The sequence below is a fragment of the Oratosquilla oratoria genome, chromosome 28 (genome assembly GCF_046742065.1).
Source record: "Oratosquilla oratoria isolate Oo_2021 chromosome 28, ASM4674206v1, whole genome shotgun sequence".
Classification (NCBI taxonomy): Eukaryota; Metazoa; Arthropoda; class Malacostraca; order Stomatopoda; family Squillidae; genus Oratosquilla; species Oratosquilla oratoria.
In genome coordinates, this window is record NC_134804.1 from 34,850,674 (window position 1) to 34,876,232 (window position 25,559).

At 41.4% G+C, this 25,559-nt stretch overlaps 1 protein-coding gene across 2 annotated transcripts in view; it reads right to left on the minus strand.

The window, feature by feature from the left end:
* The window catches only part of LOC143040307 (transmembrane protein 47), a 51,736-nt gene extending 28,280 nt beyond the window's left edge, over window positions 1-23,456 (minus strand). The window contains exon 1 of one of the 2 annotated variants that reach the window (XM_076211198.1): window positions 23,372-23,392. The gene's annotated coding sequence lies outside the window, so the exon portion shown is untranslated. Of the gene's footprint in view, window positions 1-23,371 lie in introns of both variants that reach the window. The other variant, XM_076211197.1, reaches the window with a different exon arrangement.
* Window positions 23,457-25,559: the final 2,103 nt, after the last annotated feature.

Consider the following 25,559-nt stretch of genomic DNA (forward strand, 5'->3'; position numbering starts at 1 on the left):
ATATATATTATATATATATATATATATATATATATCCCCCAAAAGATGAAACAAAATTAAGATATTTTATTCAATGGCCCAAAGGTCCACACATGGTCACCTCGCTGGCCCAAACGTCCTACAATTCTACGGAAGCGCCCCTTGTTGCAGGTGGAGATATAGTCGACTGCTTAGGGTGCATGTCACGAATCCAATGTTGCTTACGTTAACTACCCTACTAGAAATTGGCATTACGATAATTTCTAGATATAACAACAAAAAGTCAGATTTCATAGACTTCGAGGTTCAAGAAACCTTTGTGACTGACCCACGCGACAGACATATGTGCTCGCATCCCGTGGATTCAGAGGAAACTTGTTAAGGTGGATTAGGTGGAAACTCATAAAGGGCGGATCATGAATGGCAGGAGGAGCAGCAAGAGGAGGAGGAGGAGGGGGAGCAAGAGGAGAAGGAGGAGGAGGAGGAGGAGGAGGTTGTTAGTGGTAATGGTGGCAGTAGCAATATTAAGAAGAGAATGGGAGGGCGAGAGGAGCAAGCGGAAGAGGACAGGAAGGAGAGTGAGGAGCAGGAGGATGGGAAGAGGAGAGAGAAAAGGAATAGAAGGACATATAAGGCCAGAGAGAGAGAGAGAGAGAAAGAGAGAGAGAGAAAGAGAGAGAGAGAGAGAGAGAGAGAGAGAGAGAGAGAGAGAGAGAGAGAGAGAGAGAGAGAGAGAGAGAGACAGAGAGAGGAGAGACAGAGAGAGACAGAGAGAGAGAGAGAGAGAGAGAGAGAGAGAGAGAGAGAGAGAGAGAGAGAGAGAGAGAGAGAGAGAGAGAGAGAGAGAGAGAGAGAGAGTGGGGGGGGGGGGGGGAAGAGCCCCCTGTGAGTGGCAGCCACGAAACAGGAGGCAAGCGGCCATTGGGCCACCGCCCCAGCCCGAGGGAAACCCGGCGAGTGTTGGCGGCGGTTGGCAAAAGTCCACAGCCTCCCTCCCTCCCTCTCTCCCTCTCTCCCCCGCCGCCCTTCGTCTACATCCCCGCCTCCCCCACCATCACAGCCATCTCCCTCAGCAATGACGGCGGCAGTAGTGAAATGGAGGGGATCGATGCCGGCCGTCGAGGGGATGAGGGTACTTTTGATGGGAGGGTGAGTAGCGCATAGCCACGCCCACCCTTTTCTTCCTATTCTTTGTCCCGAAATTATTCCAGGTAGACTCCCGGTCTATCCTCAGTTTCTGAGATTACATTGGAAACCATGTCAAAACGAAATTGAATACCTCCTAGAGTAAAATTAAAAAAAGTTAATGAATAAATAAATGAATACATAACCAGAAATACACAAATGAATGAACAAAAACGAGGCTAACAAACGAGTCAGTCAATTACGATGTATTCCAACTTATCGGTCAACTGCCTAATTTAAAATTTCAAAATTACAAAATCCAAAATCGAAAAAAACGTCGTGATCATTTCTGCTGGAACTTGACAGCAGCACCTGTACATAAATGGTTCCAGAAGTTCCCCTACACCGGAAGAAAAATAAATAAATAAAATAAATAAGATGGACAAAAGAAAAAATAAATAAGAGTAAAACAAAATAATAATAATAATAATAATAATGATAATAATATCATCATCATTATTACAATGATAAAACATTTAAATTGCTGCCCACGCTTTGCTGAGTTTCAAAATCGCCAAGTAATTTGGGCAGAGGTTACAATTTCAGTAGCAGCTAAACACCCTCCCTCCCTCCCCTCTATCTAATCCTTTATCATTCTGGAATAAAATTCAAGGACGACTTTGATCGAAGGAAAAATAAAAGGGAAACCGTAGTCGAAGCGTAAACGAATCGTGATTAGAAACGTCTTTGTACATGACGACTCGACTTCAGAAACTCTTCAGCGAAGATTTCTTGAAACCACATTACACACACTTAGAATTAAAGTGCATTGTGGTCGATAAAAATGTATCTCTAGTCACTGGGACCCATTCAGTTTTTTACACACACACACACACACACACACACACACACACACACACACACACACACATATATATATATACATATATATATATATATACATATGTATATATATCACACAGGAAACCCACAGTCGGAGAAAATAAACTTCGAATAAAGAAAAATCCTATATTTCGGCTATCAACTGTAGCCCTCTTCAGGAAAGGTACTTTCCTGAAGAGGGCTACAGTTGATAGCCGAAATATAGGATTCTTCTTTATTCGAAGTTTATTTTCTCCGACTGTGGGTTTCCTGTGTGTCATGTACAAATGTGCTACTATATATATATATATATATATATATATATATATATATATATGTATATATATACACACACACACACACACACACAGGCATATAATAAACACAGTCGAAACAGAGGAAAAGACTGGAAACGGGAATTCAACACATTTCGACTACTAACTGCAGTCCTCTTCAGTAGTACAAAGTGGAAGAGGGGGAGGGGGAGTGGGCGGAGATGCTATCTTTATATAACACCCCCTTACAAAGAGAGAGAAATAAGGGAAGGATCACGGAAAGAAGACATCCTTACTCAATAATGACCTGATTTGTTGTGATCTACAAATGTGTGACTACATTTTTCATCCGTGACATCTATAAAATGGACGAACGACGTCTTCCACGAGTTTATCTACGTAGGTTCTTATCCACGAAGTATAAGGAATTTCCCTTATTATACACAAATAGCAAGTTTAACGAAGAAAAATTATATATAATGTAGATAGACAGCAAATTCAATTACTTGTTTTAAAACCAAGTTTATGAAAGTCTTTCTTATTACAAATTTTAACTGGATAGCCGCTGTGTAGCTGATCGCTCAAAACTACGAGGGGGGGGCTTTTTCCCCCTCGTTGTTCATTGTGGAACAGAAGTTTCCAATACTCATCTGCCGATATGTCCTTTTTTTTTTATTCTTACGCTTGGCAACTCTGGTTGAGCAGCATCTTGGCGTGTCCCATTAATTTATCTATCTTATTTCCACATTGACTATCCACTTAAAAAAAATGTCTCTTTAAGTATAAAATGCCCCTGAAGGATACAAAAATCCAAGACCTTTGCACATCACATTTTAGTTCAGCCCTGATGGACCAATACAGACCCACCGGGCTGTCCACCTAAAGAACGATACAGACTTCGTCATTTACCCCCACCACGGTTTAATGAAGGTTGTTTGTAGGGTTAGATCCATATGCAGAACTTTTGGTATGTTAGCAATGTTAAAATTACTTTAGACTGATAAACATAAGTAAATACATTCATCCACTAAAGGCTCTTCCGCCCTGACAATGGAGGTAGCCAATAAACAACGACATAAAATCCACTCCCACCCATTCCTTCCCCACATACTCCACTCCCATCCAGCCCCCTCCCTCTCTCTTATCTTGGTTCCTCCTGGAAACACATTATATATTAATCTAAGAGTGTGGTTTGTAAATTACAGCTGTCTGAATCAACAGCCTGAAACAAGACTGAGACCGTTTGGGGTTCTTGGCGTTTCAGACACGTGTCCAGAAATATCTGACAGACAATAAAAAAAAAAAAAATAAATAAATAAATAAATAAATAATCCCAATGCCGTAACAGTTCATGTGAAGTGTGCATTTGTCAAGCGATTATATTCGATGTATCCCATTTTTTTAAATCTATCGCATTCACTCACACACGCGCAAAATCACTACATCTGCAAGCCAGGCAATTCAAATTATGTTTTTAGGACACGCTGGTGGCGTAATTGGAAGCGTGCTGGTCTCCCATTTGCTTCGTTGTGGGTCCGAATCCCGCAATCCCCCCCGATTCCCAGTAAGAGTGACTGTTACCTTTTCCAACAGAAGCTCATAGGGGAATGGTGATGTTGAGCCTCCCTCTCCCCCACCTTCTCTTTCTGGGACAGAGCTAAGCACTGACCACCGGCCCTACGCGCCTCCTATATACCCGGTAGGTCACTTCCATTCCGAAAACCAATAAGTCGACTCCAGAGATTTCCCAAAATGCATTCATCTATTTACTTGTGTATTTTTTTTCTTTCTGAGCCTCTGTTAATGTGACTACATTAGGCTTGGTCATGGTAAGTTAGGTTAGGCAAGGTTAGGATAGGTTTGGCTACGTTAAGTTTTCCTATGTTTGCCTAGGTTAGGTTTAGTTGTGTTTTGTTTTGTTTGGCTAGGTTACGTTTGGTTGGGTTAGATTAAGTTAGGTTAATCATTTATCCTTTTATTCTGGCTATCTTCTGGCTCTTTCATTCATATCCGTGGCTCCACCCTCGGATAGCTAAAGCGAAAACCTAGTGAAAGGGAAAGGACAAGCATATTTTGGCTAGGAAAGCGTAGGCTTGGCTACGTCAGATTATTACTATTGTTATTAATTATTATTATTATTATTATCATCACCATAGAAGGGGGCTTGATCCGTCTCTGGCGGCCACCAAAATGTTTTATTCATCTTTGTGGCAACCCTACCCCCTTCGGAGGCCATGGGGAGCCATGTTGGACGCCAAGCAAAAACTCCCGTGACGTCACTGGCCCCTGTGACGAGACGACAACATTTCCGCAAAAAAGGGACACGCCAAGATGCGGCTCAACCAGAGTTGCCAAGCGTAAGAATAAAAAAGGACATATAAAGCTAAAACAGGTCTTTTTTCTTTTATAAAGGACATCAAATTAGACCAGCTAGCCATAAATCATCATATTCGTAAATGTGTTGAAACGGTTATGTATACAATAAACATAATTACCCAGCAATGCTAGTTTATCTTTTATTCATTTAATCGAAAACTTTGCGTCAACGGAAGCCACCTTTGGATATGACTTGAAATATACGGTAAGAGTTCATTGTCCTTTCTTTAAAATACAAAAGGCATAGAGATTTAAAAAAATGCCAAAATACATGAAAAAAGGACACACATATGGCAACCCCGGGACGCTGTCGCGAGCCGTTCAAATCCACCCTCACCTCAGCACCACCCCCACCCCCCACCTTCACCGCTCCTTCGCCTCACCACACTCCCTCCCTCGCCTCCCCCACCGATGAGGCCCCAGCCAACCAAGGCCAAGCACAGACGGCAAGCGAGCGAGTAGAACAAAGTTGTCTTTATCACAACGAAAAAGCGCCCCCGACCAACGAGCAGAGTCACAAAGGCGATCTTTGCTCAGTTCTGCAAAGGAGTGTAGGCTCTAAGGTGGAGGTAGGTAAAGCTGTGCGCATGCCCGCTCCCGTCCTCTGGATTTTTTCCCCTACTCATTTATTATTTTTTTTTTATCATGGCTGAAAGTCAAAGTTTCCTCAATTAACAGGTTTTGCCATTTACCATGCCTACCTGGGAAACCATTAAGGCTGTTTTAATCGGTTTAGAAACAACTCGTTAAAAATATATTTAAACAAAAATATGTTACAAAATGAAACACCCACATACGCGCGCGTACTTTCTCAGCGTACGCGTAGCACGGCATGGCAACTGTAGACAAATGCGTACCTGCAGGCCCTCGTCTAAGGGAATCTGCTTCTTCCTTGTGGATCAAGCTCGTACGCAAGTACGCCCACTGTAAGCCAAATTCCCTTCACGATATAATTTGCTATCTCTGTCGTGTTACTATTTCCTATCAAACACACATACACGCACGTGGAGAGAGAGAGAGAGAGAGAGAGAGAGAGAGAGAGAGAGAGAGAGAGAGAGAGAGAGAGAGAGAGAGGGGATAAAATACAGTAAAATAGAATATAATCAAGAAAATCTAAACAAAATTAATAAAAAAGAAAGCGAAAAGGAGAAAACATCACCAAGACACGAAAAGAAGAAAAAATAAATTGAGAATGAAATAATTTAGGCGAAAAATTCAGATACACACAAACTTCCAATTCTCCAAAATACATCTTTGCCACGTTAAAATAAAAGGACTATGAGGTACGTACGATAATTGGCCAATCAGTAACCACTTCAAAAATCGATTCTAGGCTTCCAGCTGCATATAAATGACATTAAAAGAAAAAACGAATGGGTCTAAATATTCAGACAAATTCCTTCAAGTCTTTGTTAAGATATTCATTTTTTTTTAACAAAACCTAGCATAACCTAAACTAATTTTACCTAACCAAGTCTAGTTCAGGCTATATACTGTACAGCCAAATTGGTTATTTGCTTCCTAGGTCGGGGTTGGGGGTTCGAATACGGGTCATGTCCTTGGTGGCCCAGTGCACAACCACCCTAACCTGTGGAGTACGGTGCAACCGACTTGCAGACTGAATTCCAACACCTTCAAGGCAATTACGTCCCTTTAGTTGCAAACAGAATGACAAATGAAAAATAAATATAAATAAATTATACATACATATACCAAAGGCTTTTTTTCCCCTTACACGGGAGGTAGCCAAAAAGAAAAAGGCATAGAAATCACTCCCACCCATTCCATCCCCTACATACTCCACTCCCCTCCACCCTCTTCCCTCCCTCACATCTTGGCACTTCCTGGATGACGGGTCATCCCTGCATCCTGTCCACTGCCCTGGGTCAGAAACAGTGTCGCAAATATATAATAAAACAAACCAATAAAAACTATTCCGGAATTAGCCATAACAAAATCCACAAATCATAACATTTATCCCCCCTTTTATCCTTGAAACACTATCACCCTTAAACAATAGTCATTCAAGCGATACAAGGGATACACGCAGAAATGTAGCGACCAGCATTTTTTCATTATCAATTTTTTTTTTTTTTTAGGAGATTAATCTCATTTAATTAAAATTACCCCAAGAGGGAATATAAAGCCGAATAAACATGCTGCCGGATATGAAGCTGAGAAGGAATTGAAGGCATAAAGAATATATGTATAATTCCGTGGCGGTTTATAATTAAAATCTCTTTGCTTTGCGCCAGGAAATGTAAAAGGAATTAAACCTAACAAGGATTATATAATATATAATGCTGAGGTAAAATCATATTATGGTACATATGAACTGAGAGATTGAAAGACAAAGGAAAGAGAAAGAGATGGATAGAGAGAAAACGGAGAAAAAAGAGAGAGGGAGAAGGAGAGAGGTAGAGAGAGGAGAGAGAGGGGGGTAGAGAGGGAGAGTGCGAGAGATAAGGGATAAAAAGAGAGGGAGGAGAGAGGGAGAGGGAGAGGGAGGAGAGAGAGAGAGGAGAGAGTGAGGTACAAGGGAGAAAAAGAGAGGGAGGAGAGAGATAGAGATAGAGAGCGAAAGAGAGAGGGGGATGGAGAGATAGGGAGGAGAGGAGAGGGTGAAGAGAGAGAGAGAGAGAGAGAGAGAGAGAGAGAGAGAGAGAGAGAGAGAGAGAGAGAGAGAGAGAGAGAGAGAGAGAGAGGGGGGGGTAAGAGATAAAAATTTCTGCCCATAATAATAATAATAATGATGATAATAAAAATAACAATAATAATAATATTAATAACAATAAAATACGCAACACAATTATATAAATAACCAAGAGTAATAACGCTCAACTTCAGTTCAATCTAGAGATATGGTATGCCATGACACTATGGAGCAAACACATATGATAATGGATAGCGTCAATGCTCGTCACGTTGTGGTACCAAGGACGCATCCCACTCAGGGCGTTGAAGGCTCCACAAACACTACAAACCGCTGTTCTCCTTCTTGAACAAAGAAATGGTTGTGTAGTATGTGGTATGCATTACCCACAAATCGAACTAACCATGCTGAAAAATCTCATCCAGGAGGGTAATTACTGTCCATCACACTTTCAGTACGTGATTCAAGACCATGGTGGGTCACACTCTGCTTCACTCATCCCACCACACTTCACCGGAACACTCGTCGTCAATCACCGACGAACTTCCATAAGCAGAAAGAATCTCTTTCTCTCTCTCTCTCACACACACACACACACACACTTACACTCAAGGACACACAAAGGAATATAATTACGGAAACAACTCAAGCACTGTCCTGGCCTCGTCTAGATACGGCTAAGTACTCTTTTATCATTAACATCCGACGTTTTCTATTTATTTTAGGGTAGTCTTGATACGTCTTATCTGAAACTCGTCCTTAGGGCACATCCTACTGACGATCTTATCTTTTCTTATTTTTTCGTTCGCCAAATAAGGGAGGGAGAAAGATCAGTCTTAAAGCTTTCGATATAATGACGTATTCCAAGTTTAATGGTGACGCTTTTCTTAATACCAGTGATTCTTAACTTCTTTCAGTGTCCTTAATACCCCTTGATATTTCAGAAAAAATATCGTACCCCCATCCAATACAAATACAGTGCAAAGATATGAAAAGGATTAGTGATACAACCCTTGCTTTGCTTTCTCATTGTAAATATACAGTAGCATGAACTGGCTATCGTATCCCCTGGTTCAAGGTTTTGTACACCAGATTAAGACCCACTGGTTTACATCAAGGAACACTACCGTGTCAAGGAACAATTTCCATGCGGTGGTGTACATTAATGATTTTATTCTGGTTGAATTACAGGCGAATCTATTCAGATTTTTTTGACCGCCACAGCACCGAGGGTAGGAGGAAGGAAGAGTGAGAGTGAGAGAGAGAGTGAGAGAGAGAGAGAGAGAGAGAGAGAGAGAGAGAGAGAGAGAGAGAGAGAGAGAGAGAGAGAGAGAGAGAGAGCGAGCGAGAGGAAGGAGGGCAATGGTGGTCAGCATCATCAGACGATAAGAGCTTCCTAATTATTTATTTTTCTGTTTTTTTTTAGATTCACTTTGATAAACAAGCGACAGACTGTCATGCCTGCCAACTGGTTGTTTAGTCTTTTTTGTTTACCTATTTATATATTTCAATTTGATGTTTTTCACTGAATCTGACCCATTATAGAATTAGGGTTTCCACTATAACTTTTTTTTTTATGCCAAACACGTCGAGTTTTGACAAATTCACTTCCTTTTCGCCATACTTACCAAAACTAATCAAAACCAAATAATATTTCAAACCGTGGATTCTGTATTCGATTCTAACGCTGATTTTTACTGGACAAGGTGATTCTATTCAGCTGAGGGAAATCCCTACAAGCATCACCAAGAAAAAATATATACATATACATATATATATATATATACGTATATATATACTGTATATATATATATATATATATATATATATATATATATATGTATACACACACACTATAGACCTTTTGTCAGTTTTTTTTTTTTTAACAACAAAATTGCCAAGGCATTTTTTCGAGAGAAAAAAAAAACGCAAACCTTGTCAAACCTGGAGGGTTGCACTAAAGATTGATAAATCCCTTGGGAAGGGAAAAGCCGGGACAAATTGAGTCAGGAGGTTCCAGGGCTGATACTGTCAGGAGGGAAAGGAATTAACCCCCTTTTTCCAATATTTCCAGTGTTATGGTAACACTCCCTAAGCTGAACAGATTTCTCTGATCTTAGAATGAAATATGTAGTATGTGTCAGTGAAGCGAAGATGTATGACGTCAATTGGAGTGAAATCTGGAGTACGTGATAGTAGCGAGGCAAGTTTCTTTACAAAATAGTTAAAAGTACCGTAATTTCATTAATATAGAATTATTCCTCGAACTTATTAACAATTGCCATTTACTATAAAGATATGCCAATAATATATAAGGTAAATATGGTTTAATTACCTTTATTACCAGTTCTTATCATAATGTGAATCATTTCCTGTGTATCGGTGGTTATCGGCAGGCTAGCCTACCAAGTCATCTCACGTAGAATTCAAGGTCTGATTTTTATAATGGTAGTATAAGACGACCCCCAATTTTAAGGGGTGAATTTTTGGATTCTAGGGTCGTCTTATACGTGGAAATAAACGGTAAGCAAAAATAGAAAAAACATATGAATAAATATAATATAAATGAAACAAATCTAAAGGATGTACAGATCATTCCGAAATAGGTGTAATTAATTTCTCCACTGTTACCAATTTCATAGCGACCGTAATGACAATCATCTACCCTCATGAAATTCGTAATAGATTTATTTCCAACAGAGAGTAATTGCAATTACTGCCTATGTGATATTACTGTTATACCAAAAATGTATAGACAAGCTGCATTTATTACGCATTGGGTTAAAAGAAATATTAAAGATACTGATGAGTTTGTTGGTAAGATTTTTTTTATTCTTTTCTTTTTTTGATTGGGGAACCATTGGTGTAGCGAGGAAATAGGCAGAAGTTGGAGGATGGAGGACAGGGTTGTTGTTGTTGTTGTTGTTAAGGAATGTAGTTTACCAGCTCTTGTACCCTTGTAGATAATCTCGCGGCGCTGGCGTGCATTATCTTATGTATATATCTGTGTATATACAGATGAGAGGGAGGGTGGGAGGGGTGTGGAGTGTATCTAGGGATGAAATGGGTGGGAGTGTTTTTATGCCTTTCCCTTTTTGGCTACCTCCCTTGGAAGGGGGAAAAAGCCTTGGTATATGTATGTATATATATGTTGGCTTAATTGACGAGCTGAGGAGAGTGAGGGAGTAAAGTGCATTGCAAGGGAATAGTGAAGAAGGAAGAACTCAATTAGAGGGGGCGGGGGTGAAAGGGGGGGTATTGGAAGAACGGAGGGAGGGGAGGAAGTAAAGCGAGGATATGGAGGAGAAAAGGAGTGTAAATGACAAAGTGTTGTAGAAGAAGCCATATTAGAATTACAGGTGCTCATGCAATGGCAAGAGGGAGGAGGGAGGGGAGGAAGGAAGGGAGGGAAGGAGGGAAGGGAGGAGGGAGGGGAGGAGGGAGGGGAGGAGGGAAAGGAGGGGGGTGGGGGAAGGGATAAGGTAGAAATAGGTAGACAGGGATGGTCTAGGTAGGAAAGCGAGCCAATACAAGGGAATAGTGTACGGGGTTCCTCAAGGATCGGTGCTGGCGCTAGTCACTGGTTTCTGACCTATTCGTTTTAATTTGTCGGTGAATTTGCTTCACTAATGTTGTTGAATTATTGAAAGATAATTCCCAGAATTTTGAGTGGAGTTCGTCATATACTTTTTCTTCTAATTATTTCCGACGTTTTTCTTCGTGTTAATGTGTACATTACGATAAGATGGTTTAAAAAATCAACTAATGTAAATTTGTTCTCAAACAAGTCTTCGTCAATCCCTACATTTACACAAGGAGAAAAAGAGGCTAAAAGAGAAAAAAAAAATAAACCGTGGCAGACAAAGTACAATATCTCCTGTTGGAGAACTTTATCACTGTAACCCACGTTAACAAGTACTGTAAACTATGAGTAACATTGACAAAGTTAGAGGAAAATATTCGTTGACCAGAAATGGAATATCTGCATTGGAACCCCCCCCCCCCAAAAAAAAAAAAAGGACGAGTGCATGGTGGAGACAGGTTAGACTAGTTTTTACAGACTCAGAAGAATCGGGTGTCGAGTGATACTCCACTAACAGGAAGCCTGTGGCCCCATGGTGGCTGGCATCAGTCCACGGGCTCCTCCTCCCATGGACCTCTTGGAAGAAACGTAGTACTAGAAGGTGCTGTGCGAGCGTGGGGCTCTATCTATGTTGCCGGGTAGTAGCTGCACGAAGGGGAGGGGGAATGAGGAGGAGGAGTAGGAGGGGACGAGGAGGAGGAGGAGGTGGAGAAGGAGGAGGTGGAGAAGGAGGAGGGGGACGAGGAGGAGTAGGAGGGGGAGAGGAGGACGAGGAGGAGTAGGAGGGGGAAGTTGATGAGGAGGAGGAGAAGGAAGAGGAGGAGAGGAGAATAATGAGGAGGAGGAGGAGGTGGAGAAGGAGGAGGGGGACGAGGAGGAGTAGGAGGGGGAGAGGAGGACGAGGAGTAGGAAGAGTAGGAGGAGGGGAGAAGAGAGCGAGGAATAGGAGTAGGAGGGGGAAAGGAGGACAAGGAGGAGGAGGAGGACAAGGAGGAGGAGGAGGTGGAGAAGAATGGGGGGGAAGAGGAGGAGTAGGAGGGGGAAAGGAAGCCAAGGAGGAGGAGATAGAGTAGGAAGAGGGGTAGGCGGGGGGGGGGGTGAGGAGAAGAGCACGAAGCACTCGGACAGCAGTCGTTAATTCTCCATATATGTTATAAGTGATGCAAATCAATGGATTTTGATAGGAACACGGAACCCAGTGTCTCGGTGCTGCATCTCAAGTGTTGATAGCCCATAAAGAGGAAAGGTGGGATATTCCTCTCCGACGTCCATCCTGCAGGAGCACAAGAAGCCTCACTGCATACACCACTGGGTATTTCATCCATGGTGTTGAGAACAACACCTAACCCTCACACCCACTTCCACGTGCAAATGCCCCCAAAAGTACTGAAACAAGGCTAACGAACCGAACAATCAAGACCAAAAACGTTCAGAAAGTTCAAGCAAACGAGAGGGTTCATGGTGAACGCTGACTGCGTGCGGGTTCACTCCTCCTCCGGTAGAGGGCACAAAGAGTGAAGTTGAGCACCCGCAATGTCATAGCACTCAACCCTCTCTCCCTTCCTCCCTCGTCTCGCTTCACTCCTCCTCCTCCTCCTCCTCCCCGTCTTCACCCTACCTGATTTCAACTCAGTCAGGTAATGCCCCCCAACCCCCCACTACTTCTCTTAAGGTCTTGGTCAGAGGCTCAGTCTCCCCCATCCTCCCCGCTCCCCCTCCTCTCCTGCTCCTTCTCCCCTTCTGCTCTTCCTCCTCCTCCTCCCGCCGCCTCTTTGTGTGTACTACGCACACACACCAAGTAAATAATAGACAAGTAACTAAATACTGAGTAAATAAATACATATATAAACAACTAAAATCAGTGAATACATAATATATTACGCAAATATAATTATATACACAAGTAAATAAAGAGTAAACAAAAATACATGAATATATGACCCAATTAATGATGGGAAAATAATGGTAATTATAAACAATTAAATGAATTAAGTGAATAACGACCAAACACACAGAGACAATTATGTTTCTTGATTGAGGTCAGTAAAACAAATAAGGATTAGTATCTATCAGTGGCGCTTATTTGGACTGATTGTCTTGAAATTTTACTCTCAGTTACATACGAGTAGAATACTTTGGCGATAGCCTGAATAACCATTTAAGATTCCTATTTCAGACCTCAACGAATGGGCTCATTCATTATCATTACTATTATCATTTTCAAATTAAGACACTTTTCACTCTTGAAACGGTTTGGAACTGCGTGTATCTTGCGGGTGCTCAACTGCGTTGTATCTTACGGGAAGGGGAGCTACGCTCGTGGTGTCCCGTCTCTGTATCTCGCAGTGTCTAGTTTGCTCTTAAATTCGTGTATGGTTTTTGCACACACTATTGTTTCGTCCAGTTTGTTCCATACATCCACCACTCTGTGTGGAAAGCTGTTCTTTTTCAGGTCTCTTCTATAACTGTCCTTTTTGAGTTTCCTTTCATGTCCCCTTGTATTTCTCTTATCCCAATTTAGTAAGTCTTCTCTATCAAGGACTTCCATGCCTCTCATGATTCTATAGATGGTCAACAAGTCACCTCTTTCTCTTCTTTGTTCCAGAGTCGGTAATTCCAGTTTTGACAATCTCTCCTCATATGACAGTTTTGAAAGTGTTGGGGCCATCTTCGTAGTTGCTCTTTGGATTCTTTCAATCTTCCTTATATTCTTTTTAGTATTGGGTGACCATAGTGTTGCTGCGTACTCCAGTCTTGGCCTTATCAGTGTGACTAGTATTTTCTTTACCTTTCCTTCGTCCAAGTAGGTAAAAGCCACCTTTATCTTAGAACGTTGTAGGTTTGTCCGACAATTTTGTTTATCTGTTTATCAGGGGACATGTCCTTTGTGATGATTACTCCCAGGTCTTTTTCAGATCCCACTTTCTTTACTTTGTTTGTACCGATTTTATATTGTCATGATATCTATATATTTTTTACTTTTTCCAAATTCCATTATGCTACATTTCTTAATGTTGAAGTCCACTTCACACTTCTGACTCCATTCCCAAACCCTGTTCAGATCTCTCTGCAGCGACTCACAATCCGTTTCGGTTCTCACTTTCTTCGGCAATTTTGTGTCATCTGCAAAGAAGCTCATGTAACATTCCACATCTTCACCCATGTCGTTTACATAAACAGCAAACATTATCGTAGCCAATACTGATCCCTGTGGAACTCCACTAATCACTTCTTCCCAAGTTTTGTGTGTGTGTGTGTGTGTGTGTGTGTGTGTGTGTGTGTGTGTGTGTGTGTGTGTGTGTGTGTGTGTGTGTGTGTGTGTGTTGGGGGTCGCATCCAAAAATCATTCCAGTTAGTTAATTGGGATATGCTTGATTTTATCTATTCATTCTACTATAATTAAAAAATATCAATTACAGTATACTAGACGCTTCTCACAAACACGGCTGGCGGTGATTACTACTTGCCCTGGCTATTTGGGCACAAAGGGTCACAAGGGCTTTTGGCTACACCCAAGACACTCCTGGCGCAGGGGCAGACAGGTGTTCAACGGGCAGGTGTGTCGTGAGCAGTTGCACAGCGGACAAATGAGAAAGCCCACTTCTTGGTTCTTTGAAGGTAAGGTAAGGTTAGGTTAGGTTAGGCTGGGCGAGTTAAGGTTAGGTGAGGTTAGGTTAGGTTAAGAATAGATGGGTTAGGTTCGAACAGATAGTTAACAGAGAAAACATACCACTAAAGTATTGCACATAATTATATACCAACCAACCCTCCCACACACGCGACAGCTAACAAGACACAGTTGACATTCTTGACGAAAAAAAATCATGTCTTTTAAACCAAGCACATTTCCTTTCATATTTTTTAGATTGATGTAAAGATGTAACCTTCCAGCAAACACGTCAAAAATGAGGTCATTAGTCAAAAAATAAACACTGAGTTGATCCCAATTCTAATTCTCACGTGACAAAGCAGTCAGGAAATCGGCCTAACCAGGTTCTTTATTTTCTATTTATTTACTGGTTTATTTCTTTCTTTATGGGTTTATTGACCACAAAGATACACACCAAAGATATACAGAGGGTCCGTGCCGACTTCGCAAAGATCCGGAACTATGATCGACATCTTCAGCATCATCGGCGTGGAACCTACAACTCTCGAAGTTGATCATCTCTGACCAGTGGACTTTCTCCGATGAAGCACCAAAGATAAGTGGAGTTCTCCCAATTCCACCATCACCACCACCACTCGCCTGGGGCATTCCACCAAGGTCCAGCATTCCCATCAAGAATGGGCACCAAGTCACCCAAGATGGACGGGGTCAGACAAAGAACGAGTGTGAGGGCCGGATGAACTACTCCAAGTTGATCAAGTATCAACACACTTCCTTCTGGACTACTGTGGAAGGGTTCCGTTGTGGCTACGCTCTAGTCATCACGCAGGAAGTGCAGCACATCAAAGGGCAAGTGGTCTGGGAGCGCAAACCACGACGCTTCGTGAAACTTCGAAAGCACTTCCAGACACTGAGCGTTGTTCTTTGGCTGACTTCCTCATTCCAGCGGGGATCCTGGAACCGGCTGGACTGAATTTGATTGATTTATCAAAAAGACACCTATATCCCCATTATGCCATGTAGTATTTCTAATATGACTCGTGTATGGAATAAACAAAAATTAAAGAGACGAGATTAGTATAAAGTCGAATTTTTGTCTTGTGAGCTTTAGCCGCACCAACTCCTCTTTCCTTCCGGATGTGTCTGGATTTTTTTCTTAAACTAGAGAATTAATTCTCTTCTTCACCATCAGGTCTGTGGGTGTAGAACAAGGAGAGGAGAGGAGAGGAGAGGAGAGGAGAGGAGAGGAGAAGAGCGGGGAGAAAAGAGACGAGAATGAAGGAATGGGTGATCTTGATAATCATTCTCGAGGGAACACGAAGGACAGGTGGGCCAAGGATGACTCGACCAGGAGCAAGAGGACGAGGAGGAGGAGTAGGAGGAGGAGGAGGAGGAAAGGAGGAGTCTCACGGTGACAACGAAGTCGGACACTTCCGTAAATATGAACGGAAGCGTGTGCAAGTATTTCCTTATTCATTTACCGACTTGTTTAATTTTTAAATAGATTTCACATAAATCCTTCAATACAGTGACGCACTTTATTATGGCTAAAGACAGACAATTTATATTCAATTGAAATGGGCTAAAGGGGTGAACTTCAGCTTGGAAGATTAATTTTTATTTAGCTATTTATTATTAGTATTATTTTTATGGATGTTCAAGGTCGATGGAAATTGCCTGTCACTGGCCAGGAAACGAGTACGCTACACCATATTGGAGCTATAGGCGTACACAAATAAGACAGGGATACGAGAATATTTGCAATGGTGTAGATCCTCAAGGTGATGACGTTATGGTGTTGGTTGCAAGGGCAGTGTCAGAGGCGTGTGCTCGCAAAGTAAAGCTCCTCACTTCGCGCGAAGTCGGGAATGACTCACATGTAAGATACTATAAAAATGACGTAGCTTGAGTTACCGAAGCTTGCACGTTGTACCACCCTCTTCGTTACCTAAAGATTATCAAACGAATTGGATCAAATCATCTAACGTCAGCAAGAATAAAGGGACAAGGACCTCCCCTCTCTGGTAAAGAAGTAGTTGTGCTGATAAAATGCGCAGGAAGAATCACCTTCAAAACAAACCAGAAGGAACCGATTTAAATGCAGTGGACATATGGTTGATGACTGGAGGAAGTAATGAGGTGGTGGTGGGAGAGAGGAGGAGGAGGAGGAGGAGGAGGAGGAGGAGGAGGAGGAGGAGGAGGAGGAGGAGGAGGAGGCAGTGACCACACTCTTAGTACCTGACGGTAGTTTTACAGGAACAAGGCAAACCTCAACATTACACCGCCTCTTGCGGTTTTCTCGGTTTCAGGAATGATCAACGTCCTCAAACTCTCCTTCAAGTGTCGCCTCCTCCTTTGAGGACAACTCGAGTTGTGGAGGAGATGGAGGTGGAGGTGGAGGAGGGAAGGTTGACGCGGGGGGAAGAAATTCAAGCGTGGAGGGCAGGTTTTCCACGGTGGAAAGGGTGAGGGTGGAGAACCAAGAACGAGGTGGGGGGGTGGTTGTATTTATTCACAATCACGCCATGGGAAATGCTCTTCCCCACCATCACAAATCCTCCCCCCGCCCCATTCTCTTTGAATGTCACACGTGTCCTTTTTAGGACAAACTATCCATTACAGCGATTCTACGTAAATATCATTATATTTTTATCATTCTTGGAAGAAAAGGACATCCTGTCAACTTCATTCAAATGCTCAAAGAGCTTAGTTTTATGAGTTGCTGTTGAACAAATATATATATATTGCGCTATACGATGACACAAATGACATGTTTCATTATTGGTTTATTCCAGACGATTTTATTCTACTTGAAAAATAAAGTTTATGGTAAATAAAGAATAAATTAAATACACAAAAACAAAAATGATAAAACCTGGTTAGCATTAATTTATTTTACTTAGCCCAGAAAACTACTTAAAAATGGGGCTCAACACAAATTTCCGTAAATACGAGTATTCATATTAATGTCCTAAAATTTATATATATATATATATATATATATATATATATATATATATATATGTGTGTGTGTCCTTTTAGTGGCGATTGTCCTATTTTCACCTGCAAATGTCCTACGTCGTACCTGCCGAGTGCCCTTTATCCGTCCCTGAGGCCCAGTAACTCGACTCCTCCCCCACTCACTCAACCCTCCGCCCTGGGGCTATTAAGCCAGCTCCCCTCCCCCTCCCCTCCCTCCTCGTCCTCCCCCGCTTCCCACCGGTTCGCCATTCCATCCACCCCTCAGCAACTACCTCGCTTACTTCGTCTCTCTTCCACCACCTTTTAAGCCATCAGGACCCAGTAACCCCCTCAGAGACCTTTTTTTCATGGCTCAAGAAGGGCTAAAAAGCAGAACTCGGCGACTTGTTTAAGGACTTTTTTTTAACCACTGTAATCACAGTTAATCTATAATGACCCTTGCGTCTTTCTAGAAAATCACCAGCAATTCCATCTTCCTTAGATGATTTTTCTAGTTTCATATACTGGTCGAACTATAGTATTTTTTTTTCTATTTGTTTTGACATTCTCTCTCTGCATTTGATGTCCACATTCTCTGTGCAGTGCCTGTTTAATACTTTTACCTTTCCGAATAGTTCCTTCTATATAATCCATGTTTCTCTTCCTCTTTTCAAAACTGCCTTTTAGTAATAAGTTTATCCATCTCACCCCCTTCTTTCGTTCTTCTTAGTCTGCATAGTCCTTTTCTTTTTTCATTAGATCACTTCTTACTTTATTGTTTTTTGAGTTCCTATTTTCTCTGGTTTCTTAATCGCACTTAATCCCTAAGAGGGATTAGACGCTTTCCATGGTTAACGGAGTTCTTGACCTCTTCGAAGGAAATCTATCCCTTAGTTGGACAAAATTACATAGCGTTAACCAAAATAAGTGATCAAAATTGTCATCATACCTTGAGTTAACCATCCAGCCTGAGATTGGCCATGTTCAAAACTACTCGCTATTTTTCTCTCAACTTCTTCCTTATAATAAATCACTTATGATGTGATTAACTTAATAATAAATAAATGGATATATACAATGGTAATTTAGTTGACGGTCATATTACAATGTAAAAAAAAAAAAAAAAAAAAAAAAAAAAAAAACAGAAGCATTTTTGGGGCCCTGCTTCAAGATGACCTGTTTTATGAATTTTATTTTGACTGTCGTCAGGCGGTTAAAATAAATTCTAGCTAAATTAGGACTATTCTATTTAACTGAAGAGATCTGACAGTTGGAGGTTTGCTATTTTTCGGTTGCAAATAAAACCAAGAATATACAAAATATGCATCCTTGCTTACAAAATAATGAGACATCAGGAAACCACCTTATATGAAAAACAGGAATTACATCTGAACTACCTACAAATACTAAAGAGAATATAGAATATTCAAATTCCGTTAAAACATTCAAAAACTGGTAAAATTGCATATCTTTGCCAACCATTATATTCATTTAGTTGCTTATTAATCTTTGAGATTTGTCCCATTCTTTGGAAAAAAAAATCGACGACGACGACAACGACGAACCCCCCCTCCTCCTCCCCACGAGCCAACCTCCTTTCCCTACGATCAGCTGCACTTTTCCCACGCACCCTGTTTTCTCTACAAACAACACCATCCTGCTGGCGTCCTGCATTCATCCCTTTTACGTTCATATTCAAATACCCTAGTTCAATTTCATTCACTCTCTTAGCACCCCGTCGGGAGCGAAGGAAGAGCTTTAAGTGTTTGAGTCCCAGGAAATACTAGTCAAGAATCACTGAGAGCGATTACGAAAGCATAGGAAGCCAATAGAATATAGATCAAGCCCTTATATAAGAAGCGACATGACGTCATCATCGTAGCTAACACAAGTCGCATCACAACTACGGAAGAAAACGAACGCATCAACACCGGATGCCAATGTCTTATATATTTATCTCCTTCGCCTTCTGTACACCTACCAGCTGCCACCTCAAATACCCAGTTTTTTTTTCATAATAAACTAAGGAAAATGAATAAATAACATCCACCACATATATCAGTATCTCTCATTAATTGTTTATATTCAACATGATCAACTTGAACGATTTGCGCCATTTTTAGACCTCTGGCTCATCAAAACACTCTCTTTCCAACGGGCCCCGATATACAAATACTCCATAAACATTTCCTATTTACGCAAAAAAGGAATGCACATTTGGGGAGTACTGTGTGTATGTGTGTACGGTACGTGCAAACTGTATGTACACTACAGTGACTTGGGAGTTGCAGCGACAATGAGACACATACCATGGAAAATCAATGGCACCTAGAGGTGCCTGCACGTGATGGCATCTCTTGCCTCTCAGAAACACAGCCTCCACCTCTCCTCCCCCTCCTCCTCCTCCCGGTGCATCTAAGAGCCCAACCCTTCTTCTGAATGAAATCGCCTGGCATCAACAGAAGCATCATTCCTATTGTGTGTGTGTGTGTGTGTGTGTGTGTGTGTGTGTGTGTGTGTGTGTGTGTGTGTGCTTGCCTCTTTGCTTATTTGCATCTGCTCCTGACCCCACGAGCGCACGTTTCTCCTTTGTTCGTTGAATGGGCACTTGAGCGATTATGTGTGAGTGTGTGAGTGTGTGTGTGTGTGCGCGCGTGCGTGTGTGTGCGCGTGTTTCCCTTCCCACAGCCTCTTACTTGAAATTCCTTTTTATTCTCCAACAGTCATCGTATCACCCCCTAAAATCTTTTATGGTCTAGGCTCCTACTACTTCAACTGGAGGTTTGATCCACTTGTCCTCAACTCTGGGAAAACCAAACCAAACAATAAAAAACAGACTGCCGCCTGAAGTAGTAAAGTCCCAAACCACAAGAATTTGTTTGTGCACAGCTTCAATCAGTCACTGGTTGATGGCGTTTTCTTCATTAGCCTTAGAGAGCGATAGGACTTGATCCCGTTAATTCCACTTCCCCCACCTATTCAGTGCATACTGCACGAAGAACTTGCCAACCATATATTTACCATGGCCATTTCTAAAACATATTGTTAAACAATTTAATTACCATAATTCAATCATGTCTGGAAAGATGATATATAGATAATTAGAAAATACAACGAGCTGTTCAACACGATGCAGGAAGCAGGGAGGGAGGGAAAGGGGGAAAAGAACTCGCTGGGATCACACCAGGTGCCCTGGCCTAAGACGACGAGCGCACAAAACACACGCCTGGGAATCTGCCTGGTTTCGCTTCCTACAACCCGAACATACAAAGGGATCATGACCTACTTATTCCTTCCGGCTACAGCATCCCCCCAACCCCCTTCCATACCGGGTGACGCCTTTACATTCATTCTCTGCTGCCAAGCATCTCCGTGCATCTTGGTAGTGAAAGGGTGACAGTCTTTCTTGATATACTATTTAGACTTACTTTTTCCGTACAACATTAATCTCAATTCAGAAACCAGGCTTGCAAAATAGAGTCAATGATTTCAATAAGGAAAGTTTCAAAGCAGCTTTGAAGGTGAGTATGAATAAAATATAAATATTCAAATCTGAAAATAAAAGTAAACCAATTGGCGAGAATATTGAATAACACAAAGAATATAATCATTCAGACCAAATCACGAAATTGACCAAAGATCGAACATCAATAAAATGTTTGGGGAAAAAAAAGAGACCATTTGTTTGTCTACAACGAAAAAAATAACAGATATTACCAGCTATAATCTACGGGTGTGAAACTCAGATACTGACGAAGATGGTGGAGGCACAACTAAGACATGCACTGGCGATAATGATGAGACTAATGTTGGCAATATCACTGATAGACTGGAGAGCAAGTTGGCTAAGACAACAGACTGGAGCGGAAATGGAATGATAAGCAAGTTAGCCATGAGGATGGCAGATGGAGCAAGTGTGTTACTGACTGGACGCCACGACATGGGAAGCATGGATGAGGAAGACCAGAAAAAGGTGAATGTAATTAAAGAGCATTTTGCAGGAGTAGTGTGTCAGAGGATGAGAGAGGTCTTTGTTCAGCAGTGATTAAAAAGTGCACAGAGTTTCCATTTCACATTGTAACTAAGAGGTCCTTGGATCGATCCCCAATGAGAAACGATGTCTGAACAAGTATGGCGATAAGGCCGGCTTCAACCACAGCTAGGCGTCCCCTAACGTGAACTTGCTACAGAGAAGTTCGTTTCCCCTCATTCGGTCTGGGGATTAGTAGAGTGGGCGAATGGGGTGATCTAGGGAGAAGGGGGGGGAAGTCAAGAACCACTTTAATCCCCTCTCTACGGCGACTTACCAAATCGGACATTTTACCTGACCCACACGTACACTTCCGTTGTTGTTCCATTGGTAAATAATATACAAAACTAAAATTTAGACAGGAACTACTGGGTATTGAAATATACCAATTACCCAACAACGAAAGATGTATTGATATAATTATTTTGGAAGAGGGTTAGAGTTGGGCTAGTCCTCGATCGGGGGTGAAGTGGGGGGGGAGAGAAACCAAGCCCTCGGCTGAATCAAATCGTCTGTTTTTAGTTTGAGTTGTATCACATTGCATCAAAGTATGTAGTATATCGGTATCTCCAACTGGGGCAATACCAGGTCCGGATAGGTATCAGCGAATGAGGTATTTGTGACGTGTTCATGGCGTCACGCGGTTTTGATCACGCCCCTGGTGGCGAAGCTGTCAAATGCACGGGCTTGCACACCGACACGGAGCTGTGCCCTTGTTACACGGAACGTCGCCCAAGTGAGTCGCCCCAACAGAAAGTCGTTATGCTCGTTTTGAAATCATATAACTTTTATTATTTCGAATACAATTCGAATGCCATTTATCCAAAGTTTTAGATTACTCTATTCACCCATTATTCTGGTTAGTTGGTTTGCAGTTCCTATATTTCACGGAACCGGATTTCCATCGTTTCCTGCTTTTCCCCTTTGGATGTACACATGCGCAAGACCAACCTCCAACAAATGTTACTAAATTTGTTGTCTAAATCAATTTCTGCCAAGCCACGTGGGCGCCCCGCCCTCCCTTCATAAAAATAACACATAATGCAACAGTCCACGCTAAGTTCCCTGAGGTATCAAAGCTCGATATTTACGTTAAAAAAAAAGAAAAAAAAAAAGAATAAGTACACGTCAACAAATATTTTTCTCATTCCACTTTCGCGAAAGAAACAGAATAATGAAATTATAAACACTTTAGTTGTTCACACGATAAATATATCACTTTATCTGTATGTTATCTGTGACGGTGTACCGCACATAAAAAAGCTACATCCTGAAAGTGATCCACTTTGTGAACATTTTCATCCATTTCTGACGAAAGCGACGAGCTTGACAGGAGCCCATCATGGCGGACGTGTACCACAGTGGGAGCTTTTGACAATTTTACCAACACATATTCACACAGGGTCAAGCCATCAAACCACTCCAGGAGGCGAGTCCACGTGGACCCCGCTAGAGCACCACACCCCCGCTAAAGAGAACAGCACTTGAGCGCCATAGCACAACATCCGACTCCGGCTCGGCACCGATCACAAAGGGGGTGCATCGAATCCGTTTCAAGTGTAACCACGTTATAATTGATCAAGTGCCACGCCCTGGGGTAACACGAATATCCAACTCCATTTCAGTAACCGTGATCAACGTATCACATGTGATATGGATAATAAACTTTGGCACTAAAATCAGGTGCTCTATTTTGACCGTGTTCGCACCATTCACCTTGCAAGAATTTGCCAAAATGACGATAAGAGGTTCAAACGTATATTTCACGTCCTCGCATCACGGGGTAATATATACACAAAACACCATTTAACGATGTGCCTGTTGGCGTCCTTTTATAATCTAAGTTTGTACGTATGAAAACGGGGTTCCGCGTTCGTTTGCTATCCACTGCTATCACCTTCACTAAACGACGTACACAACGCGACTGAGAGCTGAACGTGGTTTTGACCCAGACGCCCGCCCGTCAGCTCTGGAGGGGTGGAGTGAGAGATGGAGATAGCCACCCGTTGGGGGACGGGGAAGGGGATGTAAGGGTTGGAAGAGCGAGAATAGATGAAGAAAGCAGGACGGTGGGAGGATGGGATGAGAGTGAGAGACGGGTAAAAAAGCATGATGGAATGACTAATGTCTCATTTCAAAAAGTGAAAAAAAGATGAAAACAAGTGGTAAGTAGGAGAGGAAACATCGGGGCCAGGTATGACGTCATTCTGTCATCGACATTCCCTCCCTCGCTTCGGCCAAGTCCAGCATTAACGTGACACAAACATGTTGTTAGCTACATCTGCTTGACATATGTTATTTCCACAACACGGATCTGGAACCTCATTATTCTATAAAATTATCTATCATGATAATGTCACAATGACAAATATGTATGAGGTTACAGCCAAGTAGGAAAGTAGAGATGGCATGGGAAAATGGAAGAAAAATGAGGCACGAGCGAAATGAGCATGGATACTGGAAAGGAGGAAAAGAAAAAGAAAAGAAAAGAAAACGGAGAGAAAAGCGCAGAAACAGTGTAAGATGGTAGAGGAAGAAGGGGGGATTTAGAAGCGTAGGAAGAAGAACTAGAGGTGCAGTGATGTACACTGAAAAAAAGAAGAAAAGAAGAAGAAGAAAAGAAAAGAAGAAGAAGAAAGGCACAGGCAAAGGAAGAGAAGGATAATGAGGAACCTCACACTCACAGTCAAATTCATTTATTTTATTCTATTTCATTCTCGTTTTATTGCATCCTTAATATTTCTATTAATATATTTTATTCAATCCATACGCATCTTACTTATGAAAAGTGCAAAGACTTCTAACGCTCAAGTCATGATAACCTTCCCTAGTGTAAATGCGGTCACTCATTAGCAAAATTAGCTTAATTGTACTAATTCTTTATATATTTCTTTAGGCTAAAATTGCCCAAGTTAAACAAATATTGGAACCAGATTCTGTTACATATTTGATGAAGCTGCACAACATCTATGACGTAAAATTCATCTCATAATAACTCAGATATTACATAAGTATAAGAAGAAATAGCCTGGAAAATATAATAAATCAGCCAATTCTAGTCCACTGTTGAGCATATGTTTTTATTCATAACATTCCACGACTCGCACGACCGCGCCAACATCTGCCACGTCACTCCTGCAAACTTCTCTACCTCGTATCTCCACCCTCTTTCTGGCCTTACTATTTTACCCGTCCCATCTCGCGACATCCACTCAGTAACACACTTGTTCCGTCGACCATCATTCTTCTTTCGCACTAACTTTCCCGAACAATTCCACTTCCTCTCTCTTTTACCGCCTCCACAATATCTTTCGCTCCAGTTTGCTCTCTCACCCAACTTACCCTCTTCCTGTCTTTCGGCGTTATTCACAGTAATGATCTCTCCATTTTTCTCTGCGTGCTCCTTATCTCTGCATCCGTCGCAAAAAGTATTATGAAGTTTATATATATATATATATATGTATCTATGTATATATATATATATATATACATATATATTTATATATATACAACCACAATGCACTTTAATTCTAAGCCACCAATGGAGGCCGACATGCATCTTGATAGCCTAGCTGGTAAGTTAATAAGGCACTTGTCATGTGGTTGCTGGGTTCGAGTCCTTGGCAGTACCGCATTTCAATTTCTGCATGTCGGCGTCCATTGATGGCTTAGAATTAAAGTGCATTGTGTTTGTTAAAATGTATCTGTAATCACTGGGACCCATTCAGTGTTGTACATTATATATATATATATATATATATATATATATATATATATATATATATATATATATATATATATGTATATATAACAATCATAATAATAAATTAACTAAAAGAAATAAAAAAAAATCAGACTGGTATATAAAAGGACACGCCACTTGTCATAGGACATACCGGACAACTCTGTGTCCGATTTCAAACGACGAGTATTTTGTGACATAGCTCCAATATAATAAAATAATTTTTACTATAGTCATAATAATTTGTGCATAATACTTACGTTACTGAAACTAAACAAATAAAAATAAAATCTCCTTTAGAAATATTTACACTGTACCTAAGTGGAAGTCACAGTTCCTTGCA